Here is a 16,050-nt window from a genome sequence, read left to right as displayed (position 1 = left end):
GGTATAGAAAAATAACCTGGTCATTTCCCAAGGATATATTATCACTGCCAGTACTACAGCAACTCCCAACACCACGACCATTACAATTTCACATTTCACAGCACTTCCGGTTTCCATAGCTTCAGTTGCAACCAACATGGTATCAAAAGAGAACTGGAACTTTCACTGTGAAAATGTTTTACACTTATTCCATTTACACTAAACACTTAGTCGTAAAAGTAGAACAGGTAATCTCAATGATATTTCAATGGAGCCTCATAGAGAGACTAAGTGAATGACAAGTTTACTAGGATTATAGCAGAAATGTAGGTCTACATTTCTGACATATAAATGGCCAATGAGTCTAAATTTATGGGCCATAGACATTCAAGGTTCCATAGACTTACTTTAAAGAAGTTCACATCTACACATATATATTTATAAACTAAATAAATATTACAATGATATCTTTGTATTTTTCAATAAATTAAACACAAACTTGCTTTTAAATTTTCTTGAATTTAGAGTACATTTTTATTATATATTTCATAGGCAATGACTAAAAATAAAGCTACGACTGCTATAGTGTCTGGATTCTTTTTTAATGTTAAGGAGAAATTTTCATACCAAAAAATGTTGGGAACCTGTGTACTAAATTATGATTCAGTTTGATTATTTAATTATGATTTGGGTTTCTGAGCCACAAATAAAGCTAGGAGAAGGAAATCACTTATCTATGAAGAAAGCAAAGCTTCTTTTGGTTTTCTATCCACCTTTTCTGTATCTTTTAGTCCCATCTGTCACATCCTCACCCCTTACATGTCTCCCTTTCCTCTTCCATCAGGAAAAACAAACAAACAAAAAAACCTCACGATGTTTATGGAAGCTACATGCGTTTTTACTAACCATGTTTGTGGAATGTCTATTGTGGATGTGGTAATGTGCTATACACTTTATATACATCAACTCATTTTATTCTGCCATCAACCATGTAAACTGGATATTATTCCTCATATGCTGCAGGTGAAGAAACTGAGGTTCAGAAATATTTACCCTTCAAAACTGATGAATTGCAAACTCATGATTCAAAATCATGGCCGATTAATCCCAATGCCTACATTTTCTTTCAAAGGTAAATATTTGAATTCTTGCATTTTTAAGGCTCAGGTATGAAGTTAAGCAACGTAGGTCATTCTGGAACACAGGGTTTCATTTTGCTATTTTAGTAGCGTCCGTTATTTAAACATAGAAGCTGTGTCTTCTGTGTTCACCTGTGAATCTTTAGCACATAGCAAAATGTCTGGCATATACTAATTACCCAGTAAAGGCTTTTTAAATCCTTTCTCATTCTTTCCCCACTTTCTACATTCAGTTAATCAAATTTTTCTATTTCAAAAATGTCGCTCAAATTTTACTTCTCTTTATTTCTGTTGCCGCTGTATTTGTATAAGTTCTTGTTATGAACCAAACCATGTTCACCCATAATTCATATGTTGAAGCCTTAACCCACAACATGACTATATTTTGAGATAGGGCTCTTAAAGAGACAATTTACATGTAAATAATTGAGTGTAGGGTAGTTAATAAAGAGCCAGTAGAATATTCGTTACAACAGCATGCAGCACATATGCATCTTGCTCTCTCTGGGTTCACACACAATTATCTACTGTCCTATCCCTGTAACTGCAGCAGTAGGTATTGAAAGTTGGGTCATAAGGGTGGGTCCCTAATCAAATATGACAGATGTCCTTAGAAGAAAAAATTGCACACAGAGAGAAAAGGCCATCTGAGGACACGGTGAGAAGATGGCCATCTGCAATCCTAGGAGAGGGGTCCCAGAATAAACCACCTTTAAATCGATTTCAAACCCATCGTGGAATTATTCATGCTAAGTATGCCATTGTGTTTATATTCTTAGGCCAACATAAGAAGCATATTAAAAATGACACTGAAACAGATCAAAAGTAGAATCTAAATTATTGACTTGTTTGCTTTTTAGAAAATTATTTAGCAATTCCCTTACTTAGGTAAATTTAATTTTAGATTACTTTGAATGGTTTCCAACTGCAACTTTCCATGAAAAAAAAAAAAAAAAACAGAAAAATGGGCATGATATACTTAACATCTTTTAAAATGCATAATGACACCACCTTTCTGAATATTGGTCACAGTGTTACATTTCTAAGAACTTCATTTCTTGAATCACCAAAATTTGTTAGTGAAGACCTAGGTATGATACTTAAAAATTGTTTTTACAATTATTAGGCTACAAATAGTTATTATATAAAATTTGTAGATGCAATAGAAATTTGCTTGCCAAGTATTTAACTAATTTGACTATAGTGTAAAATCTTCTTATAGTGGATCATCTGATGATTCTTCTGAGGACAGCAGTCTAGGAGTAAAATTTTAGCTATTTTTAAGAACCCATTTCTTAAAACATATGGCATGAATTGCACTCATTTATTTCCAGCTTAAAGTATTCCACCAGAATTATCCTGTTTCTTTGTTTGGGGCATAATCATGGGAAGTTCACTTAAGGGCAGAGTGGTAAGTGTAGAAAATCCTGGGTTATTGCAACATATGGAGACTATATTTGGCCTTCCAATAAAGGAATCCTTGCTCCAAAGTGTCAGCAGGCAGCATCTAGTATTCAGGATAACACATTATGTTTTTCTTAACACCCTAGTCAAAGTTCTGGCCAAATAGTATCCCAGCTTTTCTTTTTCCAGGCAAAATTGCATTGTCATTATGTCAGTGACATCCAGTTAATATCTTGTTAATAGCCTATACACTCTAGTAGGCTTGAAAAAAAAAATAAAGGTCTTTGTAGGGTGGGGATACAGATGAACATAAACCATAATTAATTAACAGCCCACAAGGATTGCCGCAAAAATAATAGCTTCCTGGGTCCTTCAAATCTAATCTACCATCCAACTTGCAGAGTCAAAGCAATCTCTTTGACAGCCACTTGAGTTAATTTGAAATTAGCTAAGTGGGGAAAGCATAGAAGCTTTCCTTTTTCTGAATATAAATTAACTTCTAAAACATGGAAAAATAACCTTCCCTGTGTTTTTGTGATTGGTGATCAGATTGGAAAATCGTTCAAAGGTATTAAAAATACAAATTCAATAATGGATACTCTTTCACAGCTTTTATTTTTAGCATCCCTTGGAGAACCCAATTCTCTAATTATTCTAAAGGAAGAAACACATTTTCATAATCCTTAATTTAAGTTTAATAGAGCAACAACAATCTCTGAATCAAGACAAGTCTAGGTTTAAATTTTGTATTTTTAACTCATAGTAACCATTCTAGATGCCAAGTTTCCGTTCATAAAACTAGAGTAGTACAGGTTCACTATCCCTTATTCACAATTCTGAAACCCCTAAACCACTGGAAACCATTTTTTTCTTACTTTGCAGAAAAACCTGATGTGACTTGAACCCATTTTCTGAAAACCGGACTAGAACTGACATGAGGCTATTTATAGCTGTTACTTATTCTATCCTGTGTAGATGTACATACATTTCACTGAGGAAGTATTAATGTTGTTTATCGCAGAAAGACACCCAGGCCCAAAACCTGAAGATTTCGGAATTCTGAGACCTATTTAGCTAGAAGGATTTCATATAATGGAATATGGGCCAATGATGAGGATTCATATGTAGAGTAAAAAAGCAATCAATATTAATTAATAATGCTTGACCCAAAGTAGATTTTCAACAAATACACTGTCTCCTGTTTCTTCACAGGCAAGCATTCTGTGCATTTAATCTGAATTATATTCATGTTAAATGATCCATTTATCACCTTATCTTTCCCATAAAAGTGTGATGTCATCTTTAAAAAAAGAAAAATTTCAATTCAGACCTATAAGAGGTAACAAACTGCAATTACGATGTTTGGAATGATTCCAACATAATATTACAGTTTTTTCTAAAGGCCATGCCATGGACAATTTCTTATTGTCTTACCTCACTGAGCACGCCCAGTGAAGGCCATGTAATGTGACTTGCACAGGCCACTGGGATCTTGAAACGTTAGAAATAACTCAAAAATAAAAATAAACACCAGCAGTAAAAAGTTAGATAATGGAGAAAATGATTTAGAAAGAAAGCCTAAATATTTTAACTCACTGTTAGACTATAAAAATGGATAAAGAGAATGGCATATTCAGGAAGTATCCAAATGAAGGTCAGTGAGAGAGCTGTTTAACATGGTTCTGGAGTGAATAACCTTAAAGGAATGTTATTCTCACTTATCAATTCAAGGTAACGATAGGACCAATTCATCATTTTGATTTTAAGATTTACAGATTTCCAAGTGCATCTTGGCTATTACTTTATCATGAGTCTCTAAATACTGTTCACTAAGCCCAAATTAATTGTCTGAAGACACATAATGAAGCAGTTACAGTAGCTAGTAATCTTTGTTTCATCAATGAAACAACTCATTCCATAAGTATGAATAATAAGTCAAAATTATACAAATGGAAACTTGGGAAGTCTGAGGGATTTTCCAACTCCAACAACAAATTATCTGACTTTCTGGACACCAACTGGGTATATAACAACTCAATTCAATTCTGACACCCAGAGTTAGCTCAGACCCCACAGCTTAAAGGCTCAGCCCCACAGATTACCCTCACTTCAGGTGTCAGTCACAAATCCTGGGCCTCTGGTACATCTGACCAACTGACTATAAATGGAGGATTCTCCTGATCCTTCCTAAGATTTGATAATTTGCTAGAATGCCTCACAGAACTCAGGAAGATGTTTTTCTTATGTTAACTGGTGTATCACAAAGGATACAAATAAGCATCCAAATAAAGAGATATATAACATGAGGTTCAGAAGGGTTTCCAAGCACAGGAGCTTCCATCTCCATCCTCCATGGGTGGACGTGTTCACTAATTCTGAAGCTCATTGAATCCTGTTATTCAAGAGTTTTAATAGGTTCAGTCTCCAGGCCCTTTTCCCTCCCTAAAACTCAGGGGTGGGGCTGAAAGTTTCCACCCTCTAATCACTTGGTCTTTCTAGTTACCAGGCCCATATGAGGCTAGGTAGGAAGCCCATCCTAAGTCAACTAATTAGCATACATTCTGCTGTGGAAAGGAGCTCTTTATGCATGAAAGAAGACTCTCCTCGTGGGGTACAGTGGCTCACACCTGTAATCTTAGCACTTTGGGAGGCCAAGGCAGACAGATCACAAGGTCAGTAGTTCAAGACCAGCCTAGCCAACATAGTGAAACTCCATCTCTACTAAAAATACAAATAAAATTAGCCGGGAGTGTTGACGGGTGCCTGTACTCCCAGCTACTTGGGAGGCTGAGGCAGGAGAATCGCTTGAACCTGGGAGGCAGAGGTTGTGTAAGCCGAGATTGCATCACTGCAATCCAGCCTGAGTGACAGAGTGAGACTCTGTCTCAGAAAAAAAAAGAAGAAGAAGACAAGGGAGAGTCTCCTATCAGGAAATTTCAAGAGTTTTAAGAGCTCTGTACTAGGAACTAAGACAAAGAACAAATATATTTCTTATTACACTACAGTAGTTCCCCCTGCCCCTTATCTGTGGTTTTACTTTCCATGATTTCAGCTGTCTGTGGTCAACCACAGTCCAAAAATAGTAAATGGAAAATTACAGAAATAAATAATTTTACGTTTTAAATTGGACACCTTTCTGAGTAGTGTGATGAAATATTGGACTGTCCCTCACTAGCCCACCCAGAACCAGAATCATCCCTTTGTTTAGAGTATCCATGCTCTATATATTACCTGTTAGTCACTTAGTGACTGCTTTGACTGTCAGATCAGCTGTCAGCAGTGTCATCTCAGTGCTTGTGTTAAAATAACCCTTATTTTACTTAATAGTGGTCCCAAAATTCAAGGCTAGTGAGCTTGGATTTGCCAAGAGAAGCTGTAAAGTGCTTCCTTTAAGTGAAAAGGTGAAAGTTCTTGTGTTAGTCCCTTCATTGCATTGCTATAAAGAAATATCTGAGACTGGGTAACTTATACAAAAAAGGTTTAATAGGTCATTGCTCTACACACTTTCCAGCCGGGCGCAGTGGCTCACGCCTGTAATCTCAGCACTTTGGGAGGCTGAGGCGGGCAGATTGTTAGGTCAAGAGACCAAGACCATTTGACCAACATGCTGAAACCCCGACTCTACTAAAAATACAAAAAATTAGCTGGGCATGGTGACGCACATCTGTAGTCCCAGCTACTCAGGAGACTAAGGCAGGAGAATCGCTTGAACCCTGGAAGCAGAGGTTGCAGTAAGCCAAGATCACACCATTGCACTCCAGCCAGAGTGACAGAATGAGACTCCATCTCAAAAAAGAAAAGAAAAAAAAGAAACATAGTACCAGCGTATGAAATTTTGAAGGAGAAAGAAACTTGTTCATAGTATATGCAGGGTTCAGTATTCTCTGAGGTTTCAGGCATCCATAAGGAGTCTTGGATCACATCCCACATGGACAAGGGGAAACTACTATATAGGAATGAATTAAAAAACTATTTTCTGAAAACCCATTATATCCAGATCAACTATAGCATAGAGAAATCATATAAGTACTGTTAGTGTTTGACGAATTAACACTTCAAAAAGAGAATCAGAAAATCAATATAGAAAAATTTGTACTATCAAGAAATGGCAGTGGGGGGAGCATCTAAGTTTACTATCTCTCCCAGTAGAAGGAATGAAATATTATATTTTACACATGAGTTTTTTATGGAAGGCTATATTTCAACATTAAAAATATTTCCCTCCCAAAATTAGCTGATTTGGAAAAAAAATAATTTTACTACATATCAGATAACTAATACCAAGTTCTAATGTAGTGAAAGATGCCAAATTATATTATACACCAGGGAGATAAAATTTCCTGACCTTCCTATTTTTTCTTTACAAAACATCAGGAAAATCTTACTGTCTCATTCTAGAGTGCAAAAGAATAAAACTGACGGCTGTTTGTGGGGATTTTCAGCCTTGCACAATAAGGGAATGGAAGTCATGCTTGTGGGAGTAAAATTAATGCAAGAAGGAAAGTAGAGGACATCAGTACATCTGAAAAGAGTCTGTACCAAAAAATCATTGTCATTAATATCTAGCATTTGTTTGATTTGGTGACTCATATACCCTTTAAAAGCTTCATTATGTACACATAGGACTCTCTTGGATATGAATGTTGAGAAATATTGTGCTGCCACCAATGTGATGGTTAGTTCTATGTGTTAGCTTAGGAAGTCTACCGTACTCAATACTTACTCAAACACAAATCAAGTATTTTGTTAGCGTGGTTAATATCTGCCATCAGTTGACTTTAAGTAAAGGAGATTACTCTAGCTGATTTGGGAGGACCCAATCCAGTCAATTGAAAGCTGAAAGAGAAAAAACTGAGGTTTTCCTGGGAAGGAAGAAGAAATTCTGCCCCAGATGGGAGTTTCTGCCCCAGACAATGGAGTTTCTAGCTTTCCATCCTACTGTAAAAGCAGTTAAAGGGAAAAACAAACTTTTTCCTTCCTACTCACATACCACTCACCACAACACGTCTGACATCAGACACATGGGTATTTCCTCTAACACCAAACAGTTCTCCAGAGGACCCCAGCTGGGTATTTTTAATCCAATTTCATTCTGGCACTAACTACCTAGAGATAGCGTCAGATCACACAGGTTAAGGACTCAGTCCCACAACACTGCTCCCCACTTAACTGCCAGTTGGAGGTAGTGGGTTGTTATATATACTTCTGACCAACTGGCTGTAAGGTGGAGATCCCCAGCATGTTCTCCTTAAGATCAATTAATTTGCTAGAGTGGCTCACAGAACTCAGAGAAGCACTTTACTTACAATAAAAACTATAGAGGAACAGCCAGATGCAGATTTACATAGGGTAATGTCTAGAAGGGTCCTGAGAGCAGGAGTTCTGTCCCCATAGAGCTGGGGTGTGCAACCCACCCAGAATGCTGATGTGTCTGCCAACCCAGAAGCTCTCTGAATCCCATAGTTCAGTTTTTTTTTTCTTTGAGACAGAGTTTCGCTCTTGTTGCCCGGGCAGTTTCAAGCGATTCTCCTATCTGAGTCTACTGAGTAGCTGGGATTACAGGGGCCCGCCACCACGCCTGGCTAATTTTTTGTAGTTTTAGTAAAGGCAGGGTTTTGCTATGTTGGCTAGGCTGGTCTCAAACTCCTGACTTCAGGAAATCCACCCACCTTGGCCTCTCAAAGTGCTGGGATTGCAGGTGTGAGCAATTTACAATCTGGTGCTTGGCCAATTCAGGGTTTCTTATTCAGGCTTCACTACATAAGCAGATTGATTATTGGTTTTATTTCTAGAGGTAGGGCTGACTTCTCCAAGCTTAAAATCATGGATTGGTCTTTTTGGTAGCCAGCCTACATCCAGGAGCTCACCGATAGTCACCTCATTAGAACGAAGGTGCTCCTATCACCCAGAAAATTAAAAGGGAGTTAGGAGCTCTGTGCCAAAGACTAAAAGCAGAGACCAATATGTATATTTCTTATTATTTCACACGTACCCTACAAATTTCAGATTAAATGATGGAAAGCTAGAAACATATATTATCTCATCAGCTAGCCCTAATTATCATATGAGCCAATTCTTTAATTCTATTTTTTAGAGAATCTTGACTGATAAAATAACCATAAATCATGTTATTATAGTTCACATTTAGAAAATGTAAAAAGAGAAATCACAGAAATTTTCAAACATCTGGCAGGAAAACCATTCTTAATCTCTTATAATTGTCGATTAATACCTTAAATTTGTACCAAGAAGGCACGAATCTATGTAAAAAGAAGTTGAATGTGTTAGTCATTCTAACTTATCACTAAATAAGATTATTATGGAGGACTTAATCAACTTAACTTTGCCTTTAAAAGACGTCAAAAAATTTCTTTAACTACATATAGCCTTTTAGATGTGTTTTTTTTTTTTTTTTCATGGAGACAAAAGTTGAGAACTCAGGTCCTTGGCTATCTGTATATAGACAACTGGCTAGAAGTCAGGGCTCCCCACTAACACCTGCATCTCACTATTTCCTCCATATGCAAGGAAATAGAAACAGTCAATGCAGGCATAGTAGGCTCTTTGTATCTGCGGGTTATGTATCCTCAGATTTCAACCAATTATAGATTGAAAATATTTGAAAAAAAGAACAGTAAAAAATAGCAATACAACAATAAAATTAATACAAATAAAAACAATACAGTGAACAATTATTTACATAGCATTTTTATTATATTAGATATTATAAGTAATCTAGAGATGTTATAAAGTATATGGGAGGATATGCAGAGGTTTTATGTTTTAAAAAAGTCCTTCCTTTATTTAAATTAAATTCAAACAAGTTCTAATACATGTATTATTTATATGGTTGCTAAATTTATTAGCATCCATGGATTTTGGTATCCAAAGGGGATCCTGGAACCAATCCCTTGAAGATATTGAGGGACAACTGTACATAGCATTGCACTGGTCCAGCAATGCTGGACCAGCAAATAAACATTTGCTATCATAGGATTAAGGCAAATTAAACAAAAATACTTTTAAAAAAGTAATTAGTCAAGTAATTTTCAAAAGTTCTTTTATTTAACTTCACTGTTCTTTATAGTTTACAGATTACCTTTATTGACATTATTCTATATACAAGCATAAGAGAAAGTCTTGAAACTAAGCAGGCCTCAGGTTGGATTCTAGTTTGCTACTTTCCATCTGGGTAAGTCAGGCAGGTTGAGTTAACCAGTTATGTGAAGTCTCATTTTCCTCATCTAGTGAATGGACATAAGAGCACCCACCTCAAGATAGAGTTGGGAAGACTGATGATATAATATATGTCATAAGTACTTAATAATGATAGCTTTCACTCTAGTTTTTTTTTTTTTTTTTTTTTTGAGACGGAGTTTCGCTCTTGTTGCCCAGGCTGTAGTGCAATGGCGCCATCTCGGCTCACCGCAACCTCCGCCTCCTGGGTTCAGGCAATTCTCCTGCCTCAGCCTCCTGAGCAGCTGGGATTACAGGCACGCGCCACCATGCCCAGCTAATTTTTTGTATTTTTAGTAGAGACGGGGTTTCACCATGTTGACCAGAATAGTCTCGATCTGTTGACCTCGTGATCCACCCGCCTCGGCCTCCCAAAGTGCTGGGATTACAGGCTTGAGCCACCGCGCCCGGCCACTCTAGTTTTTTTACTCTAAGTAGTATAACTTCTAGGATTTACTGCATCTGTAGTTGAGACCAGTAGAAGCAAGGCCACAGGGACATATGCCTGTTGCAGGAACACAAGCAAGTGTTCATATTCTCCAACCCAAACTGCTAAAGTGTCTTGGGTCCCTTCTTTTTGCCTTCTGCTTAACTTTTCCCTGACTTTGATTTCTCTGGATGTAATTTCTTTCCAATACAAGTTCATCTTCAGTTCTACTTTGGTTCCCCTCAGTAACCCTTTGGCATATGAATTTCAAGCTCTTTTGTGTTGAATTTCTTGCTGCCCTCTGTTTATTTTATTCATTTGTTGTTTCTCCTGATGCAACATGGCTAAAATGCCACTCCAGATACAAAACAGTTTTAGGTAAATTTTCATTCAAGATTATTACATTAAAATGTAACAGTCATCATAGCATGTCCTTGCCTTATAATTTACTATGAAAACTCCCTACACATTTAATATTTGAAATAAATCTACATGAGCTAAACAAAAATCACACATGTACACTAATGAGTAGAATAGACTCTATGTAATAAATGCAGTGATCACTATTAGTATTCACAGTATTCTAATGTATATGTTTAGGGTGTGTGAATCTATATAAAAAGCATTATTCTTACTAATAGCTACAAAACAATGCTGCTAGTCATTCAACAATGACAGTATTTATTTTCTTCCTAGAAAATGTCTTTTTAATGGTGAGCATTTTGCTTAGTCTGACTAAAATAATACTAATAAGTAATGTATTTATTTCAAGATATGCCAAAGCCACAAGGTTTATGAAATTGCTTCATCATTTTCTGCTTGATTTTTCCCTCACATATTCTGCCAGGAGTTATTGTAAATTCAGTCCTAAGTAGATTAAGACATCCCCAGTCACCTCTTCCTCATATTCTTATGTATGATGGCCAAAATTAGTCAGATAAGTAAAGTTTTCCTTTGACTAGGGAATTCCCATTCTTAAGCCAAAAACAATAGATTTGATGGTGGAGAGATTTCTAACAGAAACAATAAACAGAAGACTTTTTCAAAGGGAAATAAAAATATTGAAAGTAAAATAAATCACAGTAATAAAGCTGCAATAAACATTCGATTATTAAAATTCATTGAAGAGGTCACATTTCTATGTCCTGTAAAAAGATAGCATTTCTTTTTTCTTGGTTAAGTACTGTCAAGGCCTTTGGCCTTAAGGCAACTTACAGTGGAGACTTGATGATCAACAGAAGCTTTGAGGGTCCCACCAGGCATACAAGTGGAGTGCAGTGACATGGCTATGGGTTTGATCTGAATGAGAAAGAGTTTCTCAGGAAAGCCTAATTCACCGGTTCAAATAATGCTGGAGCAGTAATCTTATAGCTTATGTGCTTAGTAAGAGAAGTCTTTAATGCAGGTTAAGACAGGATAAGTGAGTACAGAAACGATCAGGAGGAAAGTATACTTTAATGCACTATTTAGGGGATGGAGAAGAAAGAAAAGAAAAGAGAAAAAGAAGCAATTATTTTCAAGGTTTCATTAACTTTCCTCCATTTAATCTATGTCAAGTAAACATCGCACAAGTGATTATGAAGGAACAGTACAGGACGAGAACCGCTAACCCCCAAAGCTTCAAAGTATGAAGCTTTTTGAGCACCAACATGATGCCACACACAAGTGGAAAATCCCACACCTGATCTTATGTGATGAGTGACAGTCAAAATGCAGGCACACAACACAGTTTATTCAGCATCCCTAAGTGAATAAAGACCCTCCCAGCATTTTTCAGCTGCAATATATCTTGTCTTCACATACCCAGATTGCCCCATGCAAGCACGCCTACACAGGATAATAGAATTGCATACATGCAGACCCTACATGTCAATGGTAGGTTCCCTGTGATGCCCAAAGTAGTGTTAAACTCTATGTGCATTTCTCACTATGTTTTTTGCCTATTCGTTCTACAGTGTAATTCTACAGGTACAGTTGACAATGTCAAAACACGTGCAGATACCCTACAGGTAGCAGTCATAGAAAAATGGAACATTTATGTTGATCTACAGAACAGGAAGTCAACTTATTGGAGAAACTAGACAGTAGAGTAGGTGTGAAACATCTTATGGAAAAGTATGGTGTTAGAATGACCACCCTATCTTGACCTGAAGAAACAGAAGGATAGGCTGTTGACATCATCTCTGAAAGCAATGAAGACATGTTAATGAAAAGTAGAAAAATACTGCATAAACCTGAAAGTAAAGATCTTGATTGTGCGTTGAAAGAAGGGATCTATCAGCATCACAGTAATACATGCCACGTAATGGTATGCCAGTGATGAAACAAAGATCTGTACATTGGATGAAACTGTGATTTAAGAGTTTCATTGCAGAAATTTAAGAAAAGACACAACGTCAAATTTTTGAAGATTTTTTTGATAATAAAGCACTGCTGATAATGAAGCAGTGGAGAAATTTCTTGATGCGTTTGCCAGGGTCATGGCTGATGAAAATCTGATGCCAGAACAAGTCCATAATACTGATGAAACTCACTGATTTTGTGTTACAGCTGATGAGACCACCTTTATGGAAATTAAGGATGCCGAGGACAGTAAAACTGGGATGTGCTAATGCAACAGGCATGCGTAAGTGTAAACTTGCTGTGATAGACAAAAGCCTGCACGCTCACTGTTCTCAAGAACTAAATTGCTTACTAGTTTATTATGCTAACAAAAAGGAATGGATCACCGGAGCTGTCTTTTCTGATTGTTTTCCCAAACTCTGTACTAGTGGCTCATGCTCACTGCAGGGAAGCTGAACTGGGTGACAACTGCAAGACTGTATTATTCTTTGACAGCAGTTCTGCTCATCTTCCAGCTGAAATTCTCATCAAAAATAATGTTTAGGCCAATAAATTTCCCCCACCTGTGACTTCATTAATTCAGCCATGCAACCTGGTATTCTTATATCCATGAAGAATAAATATGCAAGTACTTTCTTGAATAGCAGGCTAACAGCAGTGAACAAAGGCATGGATGCAGAAGGTTTTCTAAAGGAATTTAGCATAAAGGATGCGATATGTGCTGTTACCAATGCTTAGAATATAGTGACTAAAAACACTTACTCCTGTTTATTCTGGTACAACCTCGGACCTAAGACTATGTTCACTAATCATGATGAACAAGGTCATGGATTTGAAGTATTCCATATGTCAAGTGTCCAAAAAAAGACGTCTGACCTCATTACATGTGCAAAAAGTATATCTTCAGAGTTCAGTAAGCTGGAAGAAGCGAATGTGTCAGTTCATAAAATCAGAGAGAGACTTCTAAGACAAAAACCATTGTTAGTGAAGCCAATGACTTTGAAGAAAGCATTTTACAAAGTCATGCAGCAGTCTGTTCATCTCTAGAGGACCCACCCGCTTCCTGGTTTCTTGACTGCTTCTGATAGTTCTTCTCATCTAAGAAAGTAAAACACAGTGTGCAATGCGTTTTAATCAAACAAAGCATCCTAGGTGGAGACTGAGAGCCTGCTGCTGTTTATTGGTGCTGTTGTTTAACAGCTGATGCAGGTGCCTGGTGCTGCTGCTATGCTGCTCAAATACCCTGAACACATTATTATTTAACTGTGTTTATGACATGTCCTTTTTTTTTTTACTGTTAAGTACGTATCTGTGAGTAAGTGTGAGAAAATTCTTGCTTGCTGGTAGCTTATAAATTCAGAGTCAGGAATAATGGTGATGCCAAACAACCACACATTGTCTACATGTGTGACAGAGAGAGGGACCTCTTCACTTTGATAGTTCAATGTACACAAACTTTGTTTTACGCTCACAGTTATTTAAAATATTGCATGAAATTACCTTCAGGCTATGCATATAAGGTGTATATAAAACATAAATAAATGTTGTGTTTAGACATGGGATCCCATCCCCAAGATATCTCATTCTGTCTATATGTGTATGCAGATATTCCAAAATCTGAAAAATTCTGAAATCTGAAATACTTTTGTCCTTAAGCATTTTGTTCTTAAGCAATGTTATTTATGAGCTAACTGAGACAAATAGATTTAAGATGGTTTACTAAAAGTTTCACAGTGAATTCATAAGACAGATAGAGTGGCTGGAATGAGTTCTTTTTAGAGTCCCAGAAAAATCTGAAAAAATAAGATTATTTTGTTTAAAAGTATGAGAACATTACATGAGAAGTAGATTACATGGTCACACCAGAAATCACTACTAAGATACCATAACTAATGTAACAGAAGGAAAATGGATGATTTATACTCATTAATTTATTTATAGATAAGTTCAGGTGTTTTAAAGAGTACATTATTTATACAACATAGTTCACTTGTGATATACTGCAAATAACTAAGTTTCCTTCCTCAGAGCAGAAGAGAAAGGAGCATTTTAAGTGGAAATAGGTCTCAAGTATTAGGAAGGAAGAAAATGATTCTTCAGCATATAATTCATGTTTAAAGGGATAGTTGAAAATTTTCCAAACAAAACTTTAATTGACCATATTTTTCCACACATAGATAAAAATCTAATGATCTAATAAATTTAGCAACTAATCAAATATACATATGTATAGGAACTTGTCTGCATCTTATTTAAATAAAGGAAGTACTTTTTTGTAAATGACAATCTTTTGGTGTATGCAAAATTTATTATGTTATCTTTTCTTCCCCAAGATGTTACACAAGTATCACCAGTTCCTGGGCACTGGGAAACGTTTGAGGTCAGAGTTAGCACGAAAGCTGCATATTTGTGTTTTGGGTAATGTTGCTTAAATGCCATGTTTATTTTCTGACCTTCAGCCTCTTGTCCACTATCATACCAAAGCACTTGAGACTCTTTAATAAGGAAAAAAATCATCCCATTCTTTGAATAGAGATAGAGTTTAAATGTTAACATCTCAAGGAAAAACAACAATAGTGAATTCGATTTATTCTGTACTGTAACATCCGGTATTAGAATTTCCTAATAACAAATATTTCCTGGCCGGGTGCGGTGGCTCACGCCTGTAACCCCAGCACTTTGGGAGGCCGAGGCAGGTGGATCACGAGGTTCAAGAGATCGAGATCATCCTGGTCAACATGGTGAAACCCCGTCTCTGCTAAAAATACAAAAAATTAGCTGGGCATGGTGGCGCTTGTCTGTAATCCCAGCTACTCAGGAGGCTGAGGCAGGAGAATTGCCTGAACCCAGGAGGCGGAGGTTGCGGTGAGCCAGGATTGCGCCATTGCACTCCAGCCTGGGTAACAAGAGTGAAACTCCGTCTCAAAAAAAATATATATATATATATATTTCCCATACTCAGTCCATGGAATATTTTGGAAGTCAAGGGCCCTAAGATTCACATATAGTTTGGTTTAACTCATAAAGCACACATTCGATTATTCTCTCTTTTTTATTAATCTGACTAGTGGTTTGTCTATTTTGTTGATCTTTTCAAAAAACCAGCTCTTGGATTTATTGATTTTTCGAAGGGTTTTTTGTGTCTCTGTCTCCTTCAGTTCTGCTCTGATCTTAGTTATTTCTTGTCTTCTGCTAGGTTTTGAGATTTTTTGATCTTGCTCCTCTAGCTCTTTCAATTTTGATGGTAGGGTGTTGATTTTAGATCTTTCCTTGCTTCTCATGTGGGCATTTATTGCTATATATTTTCCTCTAGACACTGCTTTAAATGTGTCCCAGAGATTCTGGTATGTTGTGTCTTCATTTTCATTGGTTTTGAAGAACATCTTTATTTCTGCCTTCATTTCCTTGTTTATCCAATCAACATTCAAGAGCCAGTTGTTCAGTTTCCATGAAGCTGTGCGGTTCTGAGTTAGTTTCTGAATTCTGAGTTCTAACTTGATTGCACTGTGGTATGAGAGACTG

General features: G+C 36.7%; 1 long non-coding RNA gene across 1 annotated transcript in view; it reads left to right on the top strand.

The window, feature by feature from the left end:
* The window catches only part of LOC128931534 (uncharacterized), a 57,527-nt gene extending 42,719 nt beyond the window's left edge, over nucleotides 1-14,808 (top strand). The window contains exon 3 of the long non-coding RNA XR_008479967.2: nucleotides 12,736-14,808. This is a non-coding gene — a long non-coding RNA (uncharacterized LOC128931534). The remainder of the gene's footprint in view (nucleotides 1-12,735) is intronic.
* Nucleotides 14,809-16,050: the final 1,242 nt, after the last annotated feature.

This window comes from Callithrix jacchus, chromosome 3, assembly GCF_049354715.1.
Source record: "Callithrix jacchus isolate 240 chromosome 3, calJac240_pri, whole genome shotgun sequence".
Classification (NCBI taxonomy): Eukaryota; Metazoa; Chordata; class Mammalia; order Primates; family Cebidae; genus Callithrix; species Callithrix jacchus.
This window is presented reverse-complemented; position numbering and strand designations above follow the sequence as displayed.